Here is a 13851-nt window from a genome sequence, read left to right on the forward strand (position 1 = left end):
GCGATTATACTGGATTTCCCTCTGCCCTTGGTAAAGGTCAAGTAGAGGACTTTTTAGTGCAAGCAAAAGAGTCATTCATTTTTCACTCTTTAGGTAAAGGACTTATGTCATATTATTAGTGAAAATGTGATTAACTGTTAAAGCAACATAGGTCTTAATGATCTATAAAGCCATTTCTCTCAAAGTTATGGATTCATTGCTCTGCGGTACTAAATATATGTTGTTCTAGGATCGTACAAGTCATGAATACTAAAAATAAAAATAAACATATTTCTTTGATGATGATTTATTACCAAACAATTTGGAGCTAATACATTCGCATTATAGGATGCAAATACAAATGTGACACAACTGAGTGGGCCTTTAAGATGAAGTGTCATTACTTCAGGAAATATGGGCTGTGCCTCAACTTCATCACAGCCTTTGCAACATAATGTTTTGAGAGCCTGTGACTGATGTTTCCACTTGCAGCAGTTGGGTTCTTAAGTCCCGTACTTAGTGAGAGAATGGTTTCATTCAGCCTCGTTGATGACCTAAAAACCCACATGTGGGGATATTACATGCCATTGTGAATTAGAATTTGAAGTTGGTAAATGGGATTGGGTGGCTCCTCTCAGGTAGGACACTGAGTTCACAGTGAGCAGGATGCAGAGGAACGCTGGCAGACTCGGCAAACAATGGTACCACGATCCTGTGTCCAGAAGAACAGGCACCCCTCCTGTTCTGGTGTTAGCATCCCGGATGTACCTGGTGGTTATTTTTCTGTATCAGGACAGAGCTGTCCAGTGACCCCCAGATTACTCAGCAAAGTAAAAAGCTCTGCAGAAGTTGAGTCTGTGTATGTCAAGTTGACCTCGTTTTCTTCTTTATGTCTCTACTTCTTCTCTTTCGAGGTCCACAACTTCTTATTATCACTTCATTTCTCTCATTCTTTCTTCCGTTTACTGTCTTTATCCCCTCTACTTTTCTTTCTTTTATTTTTGTCTCCCCTCTCCTTTCCCCATTTCATCCTGTTTCTTGCTTTCTGAATCAGGTGGTGAGCTGACATCAAGTATATTAATAGTTATATTCTTGGCACTGTTAAGAACTTGCTTAAAGGCTGCACAGCATCCCAACCAGGAGGGCTGGAGGTAGTGCGGCTGCCCAGGTTTCATCCCAGCCAGATCCATGGACATGCGCATTCACACAGACAACAAGCTGGGTGCCTACCTTGAGGACCTGATCACCAAGGGGGAATAAGGGGCCCGGAGCCAGAGATCAGCTCCCCTGCCCCTCAAGGCAGAGTTCCCGTGTGTGGGGGAGGGGGCATTTCATTCACAGATTGGTGAATAATGAAATTGGTTTGATTCACATGGGACATTTGTGCTTTTAGAGGAAAAGAGACTCTGATTCTTTGAATCTTCCTCCGTAAGTTTATAAATATATTTTTTTTAGAGGAAAAAAAGAAAGAACTTGCTTAAAGGAAAGAGGTTTTCTGGTATCAAGAGAGAACCATGCTCCTTAAGACTGAATATGTGACTCTTCCCCAATTCTTGTTTCAGTCTTGCTGATTGCTCGAGTCTAAATGGATCATTATTGTCTCCTCAATTTTTTTTCTGTTGGTACAATATGAATAATAAGATAGTTAAGATGGTATTTGTGCAACGGCCTTTAAAAAATAACTTTGCAAGTGGAAAGGAGGACAAAAGGAAGCAAATGATGGAGCAAAGTACACATTATATGAGCACTGCAGACGGCTCTCTGGGTTAGATGGCCCCAGCGTGCGTCTAATTTATGTAGCTGATAACCCAAGTTAACAGACAGCCTGGCACTATTATGGAGGTAATATTTTCTCAAGGATGTACAGTCTTAAACAACTTCTTCCTGTATTAGGTTCATACATGCTTTTCTTTAACATAAAGCAGGTATGTCTGTTCTCTTGTTCCATTTCATTTTCTTGGAAAAATAAATTTATTGCAAGCCAGCTGAATGGAAATTCTGCTTACTGTTTACGACTGAAGTTGCTCTCCCCCTCTCCTGTATTACCCAGGGAATTCGTTCAATATAGAGTCTAATTCCACACCCATTTCTTTATTTTGCCCCTCTCCATCCTTCTTTTCAGGGTTCTGTTTCAAAACCTATATTGCCACAGAGCAGCTGGTAGCACTTAGCAACCACCTGCACAAGTAGTTCTGTTTCCAATGGAAGAAAATTTAGCTTACATAAGGCAAAAAAACTGTAAGGTGTCGGCTTTTCCATTTTTATTTGTATTTGTGTACATTTTCTTACTCATTGATGAATGTTCTGCTAAGTGAAACTTAACTCCTTGGTAAAGAATGAGAAACGGTATGGTATAGCGGTCATTTGTTTCCGTAAGGTTTGGTTAAATTGAAACTCTGTCAGTAAGGCGAGAGGTTGATCATAGCCAGGAAGAGACTCTTAAAATCTGTAACTTCTTTGATGGGTGAGAAGGCACCCTCTTGAATTGGAAACTTCTACCACAATTTTCCAGGCAATGGTCCCTATTGAGGACTTTGACAAGCACCGTGATGTGTGCTGGGTTCCCATGAAAGGCATTGTACAGTCAGACTTTTCATACCTAACAGTAAATAAATTACCTTCCTATTGCTTGGGAATAAGTTTAAATCTCTACGTTTTTATTAAATTGTTCACATAACTATACACTGAATATTGATCGTAACTGCACTAGCAGTGACTAATGTGTCAAGTGGTGACTTTTCTTAAATCAAGGTAGCTATTCTGTAAATGAAACTCCAACCTAAAAGCCGGCCATCTACAAATAACATCTGATGACTAAGTTATGTAAAGCCAACTGCAGCTCATAAGTCATTTCTGCTGCTTACCCCTCTCATTTAATCCTCAGTCACCATTTTTTTCCCCTAGGTAGGTTGAACTGAATCAGAGGAAAGCTATGTCATTTGGCCAAGGTCACTTAGCTAGTCTTTGTAAACTCATCCACACTTCTGGCATAATCATCTTTTGAGCAGAAGAGTTCAGCAGGTAATTTTGTTTTATTTAGGCTTAAAAATTTGGAGAAGCCACAGAATATAGTTATGTAGTTATTCTATCCAGGAATCTGAACAATGCATAAATGCTGGATTTCTTTTCGAATCCCACTGTAAGATGGAAAGGATTCTAGAAGAAATTTAATATGATATCATAGCTTTACAAATTAACAAACCAAAATGTATGACCAAGATTACCCACTGGTTTATGGTGGTGCTGAGACTAGAATCAAATTAAATTCCTTCCTCCCTCCTTCCTTCCATCCCTCTCTCCTTTCCTTCCTTTCTTCCTTTCTTCCTTCCTTTTTCCTTTATTCATTCTTCTTTTCCTTCTCTCCTCCCTTCTTCCTCAGATATTTCAGTCCATATTCTGGGCCAGTTACTACTCATCTAAGCTAGGTATTGGAGATAAACCATAACTAAATCAGATTCCTTCCATGCCCTCAGGGAGTCCGGTCCCTCAGGAGGAATACAGCCAACTGAACTAGTACCATGCTGTCATGGCAAAGGTATGGGCTATTGGATATGGGTGACATTTGGGAGGGACATGCATCAAAATCTAGAGGGAGTCAGAGAAGGTTTCCTTGAGGGAGTATCTCTAAACCAACACTTGAAGGATGATTAACTTTATTCCAATGAAGGAGAGTTACATAGTAGCAGAGAAGAATGTTCAGGTATTAGCCCAGAGGCAAGAGAAAGCATAATGGAGCCCATGCACTAACAGCAGTTCAGTTTGAGTGTGGGAAGGCAGAGAGCAGTGAAAGAAAGACTGATTTGAATTCCCTTTAAAGATAAATTGATGCTTGTAAAACTCCATTAGGAGCTATGACGTTTACAAGATAATACTTAATTATAATAGAATAATCTAGGATAGTGAGTTATAGAATGAGAAGTCCTAAAGCAAAGAATTCAGATTATGAACTTCCCTTGGGGTTTGGAGGAGAAATGGTCATCATGGACCACAGGAAGCAAAGAAATCTTCAGGGAAGCTTTTGAAAAATAAGTAGCATGTTTATAGATTACCTTCTTGCTTTCCTTTTCTCCATGAACAAATAGTCTATACCATCTGTCTCTAGTTCTTCAATTTCCATTCTGTCTTCAGCTTATGGCAACCTCCATTTTGCCTGTAATACTTGAAAAGGGCAGTAATGATCCCCAACAGCCAAATCCAGTGTGTTTGTCAGTCTTTGGTCCACTGTGATGTTCTTTCTCAGGACAGTTCTCTCTTTCTTAGACCCTATTCTTCCTCTGGCTTCTGGACCACTGCTTACTTCTGGGTCCCCCTCTAATTCTGTCTCCTTTTCAGGGTTCTCCTTATCTGCCCCTTCACAGAGCTCAAACGGTCCCCAGGCTCCAGACTTTGGCTGTCCTTCCTTCAGCCAAATGTCCTTCCTTCCTGATTTCCCTAGGTGATTAAAATGCCATCGATGTATCCATTAAGGACTCCCAAAACATTATCTTAGGCTCCACACCTACAGTTCCAAACCTCTTGCTGAACATCTCTACCTGAGTGTCTTGCCCCACTTCAAATGAAGTAAAATCCATCCTCCCTCCCCTTATTCCCATTGCATTAATATTTTCATCATCTACCTTGTTTTTCAAGCCAGCACTTGTAAGTCTGCCTTGGCTTCTTGCATTTCATTTTCTCTTCACCCACGTTCAGTGATTTGCCAAATTTTATACTCTACACTCCAGAGATGTTTCTTGATTCTGCCTGATCCTCTCAAATCATACTGCCTTTCCCTTAATTCAGAGCTTCACCATCTATTGCTAAGACTGTATAAGAATGCTCTTAATGGTCTCCCTTCCATTCAAGAACAACCTTTCTAAACATCAAACCAAAGCTAGTCTTTTATTTGCTTACGGCACTACTCTAAGATTTTGTTTAGGGGAAGAAAGGTATTCTGAGGCTGAAAAACTTCAAAAATTAGAAAGCCAAACTCTATAGCCTGATGTACATGACCCTTAGTGATTTAGCTGCAAACTACCCCCCGCCGCCCTCCCCTAATCTTCGTTCACTCAGAGTCCTCCTGACAGCACTGTGCTCCTCCATGGCTCCCTGTCTTTGTGTGTGCTGATTTCCCCCCTTGAAGTCCCCTGTGTTTGCTCTCCACTTTCTTCACTTTCTCTCCCTGGCAAATTCCTGATGATTCAACTTAAATCTTGCTCTCATAGCTGTCTCTGAGAGAGGAACCTGCAGGGAGACATTCTTCATGAATCTCTTCTACAATCCTTACCACATCAGTTGCCTCCACCCCCAGATTGCTTCTCACCCCCACCCCCCATGGCACAGAGTGAGTCTTACTTATGTTTGTACCCCAGCTGGTAGCCCAGCATCTGCGACGCAGGAGGTGCTGCTCTGTTCACGTGAGATAAGGCTGCTCCTCCTCCTCCTGCTGTTGTTGCAATGACCAAGCCAAAGGAGATTTCAGGGGCAAAAGAGTGAAATATCAAGAACGATATTTTAGGTGTTTAGGATGATTGATCTTAAAGTCAAGTGAAGAATGGGTTAAAAGGGGGGAAGTCTGAGTCAGGGCAATGGGGTCTCACAGAGATTCTCAGAATAATAAGGGATTAATTTATAATCTATAGTAATTATAATAATCTGTGATAAAACATTAATCTAACTGGATTGAAACCTACTGCAGATTCATTGCTGAATTGATGGAATGAGAGAATAGATCTCAGGGAGAAGGGTGGAAGCCCAGAGTCTCTTCATTTTCTTTGGCGATCCCGACTATGGCAATAAGTACTTTTGTCCATTCCCTCCCATGGTGTTTTCCCTCCATGGATCATCTTTCTGGCTCTGCCAGCCCTCTCCATCCCCATTGTCTCGCTGGAGGGGCAGCAGCAGCGTGCTCTTGTTACTGTGTGGCAGACACTGCTATGCACTTCACTCCTATGACCTCATGAAAGATAGTGAGGTAAGTACTATGTTGCCTCCCCTTTACAGATGAGGACAGTGAGGCTCAGAGATGCTAATTCAAAAAAAGCCTCCTTGCTGTGCAGCTGTGGACCCAGGGGAGGAGCACAAGTCTGATGCTGACCTCTCTTCCATTCACTGCTCAGTCTCAACAACCTCCATTTAGCCAAATATGTTTTGGACCAAATATCTGAATATTCACAAGTGTTCAGTTAATATCTTCTTTGTGAATGCAAATTAGGGAAGTTAAAGTTGCGGAGAAATGAGTTCTCCAGATATTTGAAGCGCACATCTTTGAGCCCTGTGGCTTCTATAATGTTGCCGTAAGGATGAATACGTCTCTAAAATCATTAGTCCAGGAAACCAGATAGCCAAACTTGTTGGATTCTTGTCCTAAATCAAAGTAAATTGGCACTAAATGACTCTCTTTTAAGAAAAGTGTATAACTTTGGCACATGGGCTTAACCTCTGTGCTGCCCAAATTAAAGGCAATTTTCCTGCACTTGTGAGTTCTCCCAGGCCTCACATTGCTAGACAGCATCACTGCAGATGTAGACTCACAACTTGCTTCCCTGCTTTAAAGTTGAATCTGTTGACTTTTTTCAAAGCGTGGTTCATGGACCCCATGCATCAAAAATCAGGATACTGTTTTAAAATGCAAATTTCTGGACTCAACCTCGGACCTACTGATTTAGAACCTTCCAGGGTGAGGCCCCAAAACCTGCTTCTCTTTATGAAATAACAGTCATACAAAATAACAGGAGTGTGGTGATGGTCCCTTGAATAAAGTGAGACTAAAAGTGCTAAGCATGGTCGTTAAAGTATGCAGACATTTAATAATAGCTGTTAGCCTTGGCAGCTCTATTTTACATTACGCCCTGCCAAATGCCTTTCAGCTAGTGACCTTCTGTGGTAATTAATCACAAGCATATCAGCTCTGTAAATGTTTAGACTCAGTTCAAGCAGCTCTAGCACCTGCCTAAGTGATCCCTCTTCCTACCCCTCTTTATTTTGTTGTATAGCTTTGATTTGCATTTCTTGTCTTCAAATACATGTAAGTCATTTTCTAAGAGCCTCCTCTGAGCAGGAACTCTACATGGATTTCACTTAATTCTTGTAAGACCCCACAAAGGAGACATTATCAGCCCCATTGCACAGTTGGGAAAGCTGAGACTTTGCTCAAGGTCACAGAACCAGAGAGTTGGGGGAGGAAAGTCTGAATGCCAGACACCTGACCCCATAATCAAGTGCCTCCATAAGCTTTTCCCCAGTATTCCAGGTTGTTTCAGCTTAGATGGCTTCTTTCCTGATAGGTGCAGATATAGCTTTAGTTTAAGCATCCTGTCTAGGACCTCTGGGCACCACTGTCACCCAGGCTGTTTCTGTGGCACATACGTCTGTGGTACTTTTCAGATCCTCACCTTACAAAGTTAACACACTAGGAAGGAAGAGCAGATAAATGGTATTGCTTAAATTTGAAGGCATAATTAAAATCTAGACTTTTTTTAGTAGAATTTTTGTTCATATGTTTCTTTTTGCCAGTTTCATTAACCTAATGTGTGTGGAGTCAAGAGATGAACTTTTCCCCTGGCACTATTACTGATTTTTTTGTCAGTACTGATGAATCGGGCTTTCTGCAAAGATAAGAAATGTTCTATATCTGCATTGTTCAGTACATTTGGCACTGGCCTCATGTGGCTATTGAACTATATGGCTAGTGTGACTGAGGAACTGAATTTAAAATTTTAAATTTAATTAATGAATGTTTAAATTTGAATAGCTTCATGTGGCTAGAGGACACCATATTGGACAGCTTAGGCCTAGATATGTCTACAGGAAGGCACTGACGTCAAGCATCTAAAAATTCAAACCTGAAGCCAGACTGGCTCATTAGTCTGTGTGACTTTTTGCAAGTTACTTGACATCTCTGTTCTTCATTACTTTGACTATAAAATGACAGTAATAACACTATGTGCCTCACAGGTTGGTTGTGAAGAGTACACTGAGCAGTCTTAGGTAAAGACAAGCACAGTGCCGAGCACGTCGTAAGAACTCATCCATGTTAGCAGCTGTTATTTTACTATTATTAGCTCACCTTCCTAAAGAATTTGAAGTTTCCTGCCTTTTTATTTGTGATGTGAAATCTACTTAAAAGTGCTGACACCATGGTAGCTGCTTAGTAAATATGTACTGAATCAAATGTTTGAAATCCCTCGGATTTAGGACTTTCGATACAGAGTCTTGGGAAATGCCTTCCCTCCTTCAGATATGCAATAAGGATGTGCAAGTCTGTTTGATGGTCGAGACGAATGAGAAGAAAAGGAAGTGAGGAGGCTCTAATACTGATGAAGAAAAAATAAAATTCTTTCATCTTTTGTCCCATGCAACTCAAATACCTATGATCTAAAAATATTCCTCTCAGATTTGATATGTGAGAGGAGATGATCAAGGGAAGGGACATTTTAACAGGACATGTGATAAATAGCAGGAGGCCATTTCTCTTCTGGGTTATTACAAGTTGATCTCGGTGACTTACTAGCCAGTCGGTATGTAAGTACCCTGTGCATCGAAATAACCACACATACCTAAAGACACTTGTGCACCACATACAGTGTGTGCCTGTCTATTGCATGTATGTGTACAAATATGAATATTGACATTAAAATTAGATAGTAAAACCTTTTGATTTAGTGCCAACTGAGCCTAGCCACAGTAAATTGAACATCTGAGCTATCTTGGCATGCCTTAGCTTTATAAGGCCTTGTAAATGGCTACATAAATATTTTCTAAATGGAAATCATATTAGACCGGAGGCTTAGGGTGCTGTAGATAGGAAAGAGAGGTAAATAATTGCCTTTTTATTTTGTGACCATATTAGAAATGCCAGACAATGGAAAAACTAGTAAAATTAAAAAGGAATTCCTGAAGGAAAACAACGTGCTGGCTCACACAGAGCCTTTCTTCTTCGTCTGCCCTGCCGATCGATGTTGACTACATTCCCAGCGACTCGGTTTCACAGTGAACGACTCAGGCTGCTGTGGGTCTGGGACAGAGATGGCGTGGGGCTGGGGGGACTCAGGAGACACCATGCTGTCAGTGAGTGCTCCTGCCTGCTAAGCCGACAGCTGAAAAAGAGAGACCAACCGCACGACTGAGAGAAATATAATATGTCCTTTTAACGAGTTGAATTTGAAGAACTTTTTCAGGAAAGGGGAACTGAGGCCCTTCTGAAGGGTTTTGTTGATGACAGTTGCCAGCCTACACCTTGAAGAGCTGGTAAAAGGTGCCCAACATAGATATTTGTCAGTTTACTGCGAAGAAATTCTCTCCTTTGAAAAACTTTCGGTGGCATGCTACGGAGATGGCCCTGTTGGTACAGCCTTATTTAACTGTTGACTTTGTGTTGATTTTATTATTCAAGTAGGTCCCACCTATTGTTTCAGAGGTCAATGAGCTTTTTCATTGCATTTCATCTGAACCTTAGCCCCTGGTCAACCACACTCTTGCTTCTTAGGCAAACATTCTGCAGCAGCTGGGTTGGAAACTATCATTCCACACATCACAGCAAATCTCAGACAACTTGAGTTTAATTATTCCCTGTTGACTGGCTTTGCCATTACTAAAATCTCTTTTAACACTGACATTGAGAGTGGAAGTGTAGGGTTTCTGAGCTCTCAGCACAATAGCTTTCGCATTAATATCTCACGGTTTATTTCATACAGCAAAGGTCTGTTTGTGGTGTCTAAAATTTGTTTAAACATAAATTGCAAAGAAAGGCATGGCTGACACAATACAGCTCTATACAGTGGAGAGAAAGGCTGTGTGAATAGGCTTAGATACTTTTTAAAAAGTACATTCCTCTTATAAGAAAAAAAAATTTTGCCTTTCAAGTGCATGTCAAAGAGATTTTAATCACCCTTTTGTTTTTGTTCATTTTTTTAGAACACATTTATGTTTTATGACTTTGCTAAATAAATAATGTAGGTATAGAGTATCCCAAACTGAACTTTTCATGATGTTTAACACTCTGTAATTTCGTGATTAATAGTGCCTAATCTGAATGTCCCATGAAAACTTTGTGCAGCAAGAGGTGTTCAGTGTTACTAAAGGTTAGCAACCTCACAAAAGGGACAGTTTAGTGATTGTTTCCAGGGAGCTTTATAGTCTCACAAGTTATAAGAAAAACAATAAAACTTTGGCATTGGATAGCTAGTGTAACATACCGTAGGATTTATCACTACCTAGAAATTAATGCAGAGAGAAAGAACTGAACAATTTATATTTTAAAAATTCATTTTGAAATATTAAACACGGGAGGACCTAGCATGTGGACACAACTGTTTTAAAGATAGTATGTATTTAGTGAATTTTATCTTAGCCGACAAACACCCCCAGATTCCACTAAATAATACACGGCCAGAATCTTCTGCTGCTGTCCTGGCCATAAACTACTTTCCCCACCTGAGCACCCAACTTCTAGCTGATGCCTGTAGAACCCACTGAAATGTGGTAGGATTGACTCTGAGGAACCAAAGTCCTTCTTGATGGTGGTATCTTGACTCTGCTCTATTTGAGAGTTAAGGCACATTACCAATTTCACAAGTAGTATTAAAAAAAACCCAAATCTGATTATGGCTCTCCTCTGTCAAAACCCTCCAATGGTTCTCCACTGCATTCATGAGAAAGCTCAAAACTTACGTCATCACTTACGAGGCCCTCCATCATCTGGCTTCTGCAAACTCCTCTGCCTACCACCTCTCTCCATTCTTTGCCAAACTGGTCCTCTCTCAGTTCCTTAAACTGCCCACAGTCTGTCACTCACTTTGTACATATATGTTCATTCGTTCATTGACTCACCCGTTCAATATCTATTGAGCATTGACTGCCAGGCACCATGCTGACTGTGAAGGGCTATGTCAGAGGATAAAATAGATGTGTTTTGTACCCTCTTGATGTCTATAAACTAGTCAGGAAGCCAGGAACAGAACACATAACTCCAAAAGCTGTCCTCTCAGACTGTGTTTCTCTTGCACATGGCTCTCTCATTCTTATATTTCACATCTCATATTAAACCTCCTTTCCTGGAGAGGCTTCCCTGTTGCTTCCTCCAGGTTAGAGCCTACTGATACATGCTGCAGAAATCCAACAGAATCAAATGAATAGGAATTAGACTTCAGACTTTATGGAAGCCCAGCTTGACTCTGTGGCTTCCCCTTGAGTCTTCATTGGTCATCTTTATTCGCTTGGTGGTGTTTAGCTTTGGCGGTGCAAGGCCGTGCCTAGCTGTTTGGGTGAGGGGCTGGCATGCAAGGTAGAGAAGAGTGTCTGGAAAAGCTGGAGGGAATCGTTTGTTGATTACCTATCCATCACGAGTATTTTACTCCTATTAAAATAGAATTGACCCTCGAACAACATGGGTTTGGACTGCGTGGGTCCACTTGTATGTGTATTTTTTTCAATAAATATGTACTGTGGTATTACATGATCCAGAGCCCCAGATGGTTGATCTGCAGATGTGGAACCGCAGGTAGGGAGAGCTGACTGTAAAGTTATATGCAGGTTTTTGACTATGCAGAGGGTGGGTCCCCCTAACCCTCCCATGTTGTTCAAGGGTCAACTGTATTTGATCTTTATGCAAACATTGTGAAATGAGTATAGAGAAAGAGGAGAACATAAAACTACAGTCCAGAACTCTAGAGACAGACCATTCAAATCTGCCGCTGGGACCCCCCGTCTCCTCAGCTGTAATAATGATATTTGTCAGGATTGTTAGGAGAATTTTAGTTATATCAGATCATATTCACAAAGCCATCAAAATATGCCTGGCCCATTTTAAGTGCTGGCTTTTATTGTTATTCCCATGTTGTAGATGAGGAGAAAGGCTTGGAAGGGTTGGGTACCTTTTGAAGATCATAAAGCTAGAAATAAAAAACAAAAGAGGCAGGATTGAGACACAATCTGTCCAATTTCAGACTCAAGTCTCTACTCTCTACACCAAAGCAGGTAAATATCCACCCAGTCAGTGAGTGAAGGTGACAGAAAAGGCACTCAATGATTACCAGAAGAGAGTCTGTGTTTAGAAGCCTGAGTTTTAAGAAGTTGTCTTCATGCCTGGTTTCTGTGAATAAAGCCGTGCTTGATTTCTTAAGTAATGGGCAGCAGTGGCCATGTGAGTAATATGCCAGATGGTTGTTTAAATCCCTGGGAAGCAGCATATTCTTCTGTTTAATTTTAAAATACAATGTGTCAGGTTGAGAAGGGAAGATAAGAAAGGAATGGCCTTGTCTTGTGCTGATAAATTGCTTTCTCCAAATATACCTTCAGGTGGACACCACTCTACGCTCTCAGACCTGTTGCCTTTCCTTACAAGGTCCAAGGAGCCATGGTTTAAAAAAATGTATCTGTATTATCCTCATGTGGATATAATGTCTTTTAAAAATTGTCCATAATTAAAACATTATTGATATGACTGATCATTTAGGTATAAAATTAGTGAGTCTAGATTTTTCTTTATATGAAGATTTTTTTCACATTATGTTCTTTACAATTATTATTTTTTCTACCTATCTTTTGTAGCAGTCTAGAGGGTTAGCAAGGAAACCTCTATAATTTTAATGTCATACGTCCATTCCTGTCCCTTACACTAGGAATGTATGACCACGCTGGAAGAAAATGCTTACTGGTAGGGCTAGTACCGATTTGTGCAAAATTTAGTTCCATTTTAATTGAACATCTAATATGAGCCAAGGACGAAGATATAAGACATTTTTTCTGCCTTGGAAATCTTAGCGTTTACTGATAAATGTATACAAATAGATATTTTTTAAATGTAGATAGATTTATGGCTGTGAGGCTGTGGAAACATAGCAAAATGCCTACCACTGGGAGTTTGGGGATTTGCCACACATTTCTGAGATTAAATCTTTAAAATGATGAATATGAGTTAACCAGGTAAATAGAGGGTAGAGAGGGTTGCTGAGAAAGTAGGACCTGCCAAAGCAAAGGCTCAGAACCTGGATGCGAGGACTTACAGACTGGTCTGTACTTGTGGACGGCAAAGCACAAGGTAGGGGGCAAGAGGACCTGCGTTGACACAATTGGTGGGGGCCACATGGAGTGTTTGTTGTGTCGTCTTAAGTTCCTTGACTTCAGACTGTCAGTAATAGACAGTCATTGAAGGATTTTGAGCAGTGAATTAACATGGTTTGATTTGTACACAAGCTAATTCATCAGCTGCATTCGGCAGAATGGGTCTAATGAAGGCAAGTCTGGATGCAAGGAGTTGAGTGTGATACTTAAAAAGAGAGAAAACCAGCAACAGCGAGAAGCACCTGATATGAGAAATATTTAGCATATACAGCTGATGAGGCTCGAGGGTTGGCTAGATTTGGGAAGTGAGAGAAGTATAGAGTTTAAGATGGTGCAAGCCAGAAAAAGAGTGTGAACACAAAATGTTTTCAGAGTTGGCCGCCCTGATTTTAAGATGCCTCTAGGATGACTGGATACCCCAGTCTGGAGTTCAGAGGGGAGCTTGTGGTTAGAGACATCGTTAGGGAGTTACCAGCATAGGAGGGGAGGGAGGAGTAAAGCTTTGAGAATGGCTGGAAGACAACCTGGGGCCATGTTAAAGGGAGAATGGGCTGAAGACAAAATCCTGGGAGAAACCCAGCATTTACTCAGCAGAGAGATTGAAAATGACCCCAGTGGAGGATCCTGAAAAAGAACCCAGAGGAGAAGGTGAGTCATGAATGTGAAACAAGTAGACCATCTCAAGGAGGCAGTGGCTGTCAGTGTCAGGTGTTGTCATTTTTGCCTGTAATTTATTCGTTCCTATGCTATTTTTGTTTTTACTGCATTTGCTAATTATGAGAATAAATATGATACAAGTAGGGCCAAAATGAAAAAATATGTTCTCTCCTGAAG

The 13851-nt window shown here is 40.8% G+C and overlaps 1 protein-coding gene and 1 long non-coding RNA gene across 8 annotated transcripts in view; one reads left to right on the forward strand and one right to left on the reverse strand.

Annotated features, from left to right (window-relative positions):
- MECOM (MDS1 and EVI1 complex locus) overlaps nucleotides 1-13851 on the forward strand; it is a 528132-nt gene that overhangs the window by 427663 nt on the left and 86618 nt on the right. The gene's annotated exons all lie outside the window — the stretch shown is intronic.
- LOC123616017 (uncharacterized) overlaps nucleotides 8390-13851 on the reverse strand; it is a 29836-nt gene continuing 24374 nt past the window's right edge. The window contains exon 3 of the long non-coding RNA XR_006723881.2: nucleotides 8390-9053. This is a non-coding gene — a long non-coding RNA (uncharacterized LOC123616017). The remainder of the gene's footprint in view (nucleotides 9054-13851) is intronic.

This window comes from Camelus bactrianus, chromosome 1 (assembly GCF_048773025.1).
Source record: "Camelus bactrianus isolate YW-2024 breed Bactrian camel chromosome 1, ASM4877302v1, whole genome shotgun sequence".
NCBI classification, from domain to species: Eukaryota; Metazoa; Chordata; class Mammalia; order Artiodactyla; family Camelidae; genus Camelus; species Camelus bactrianus.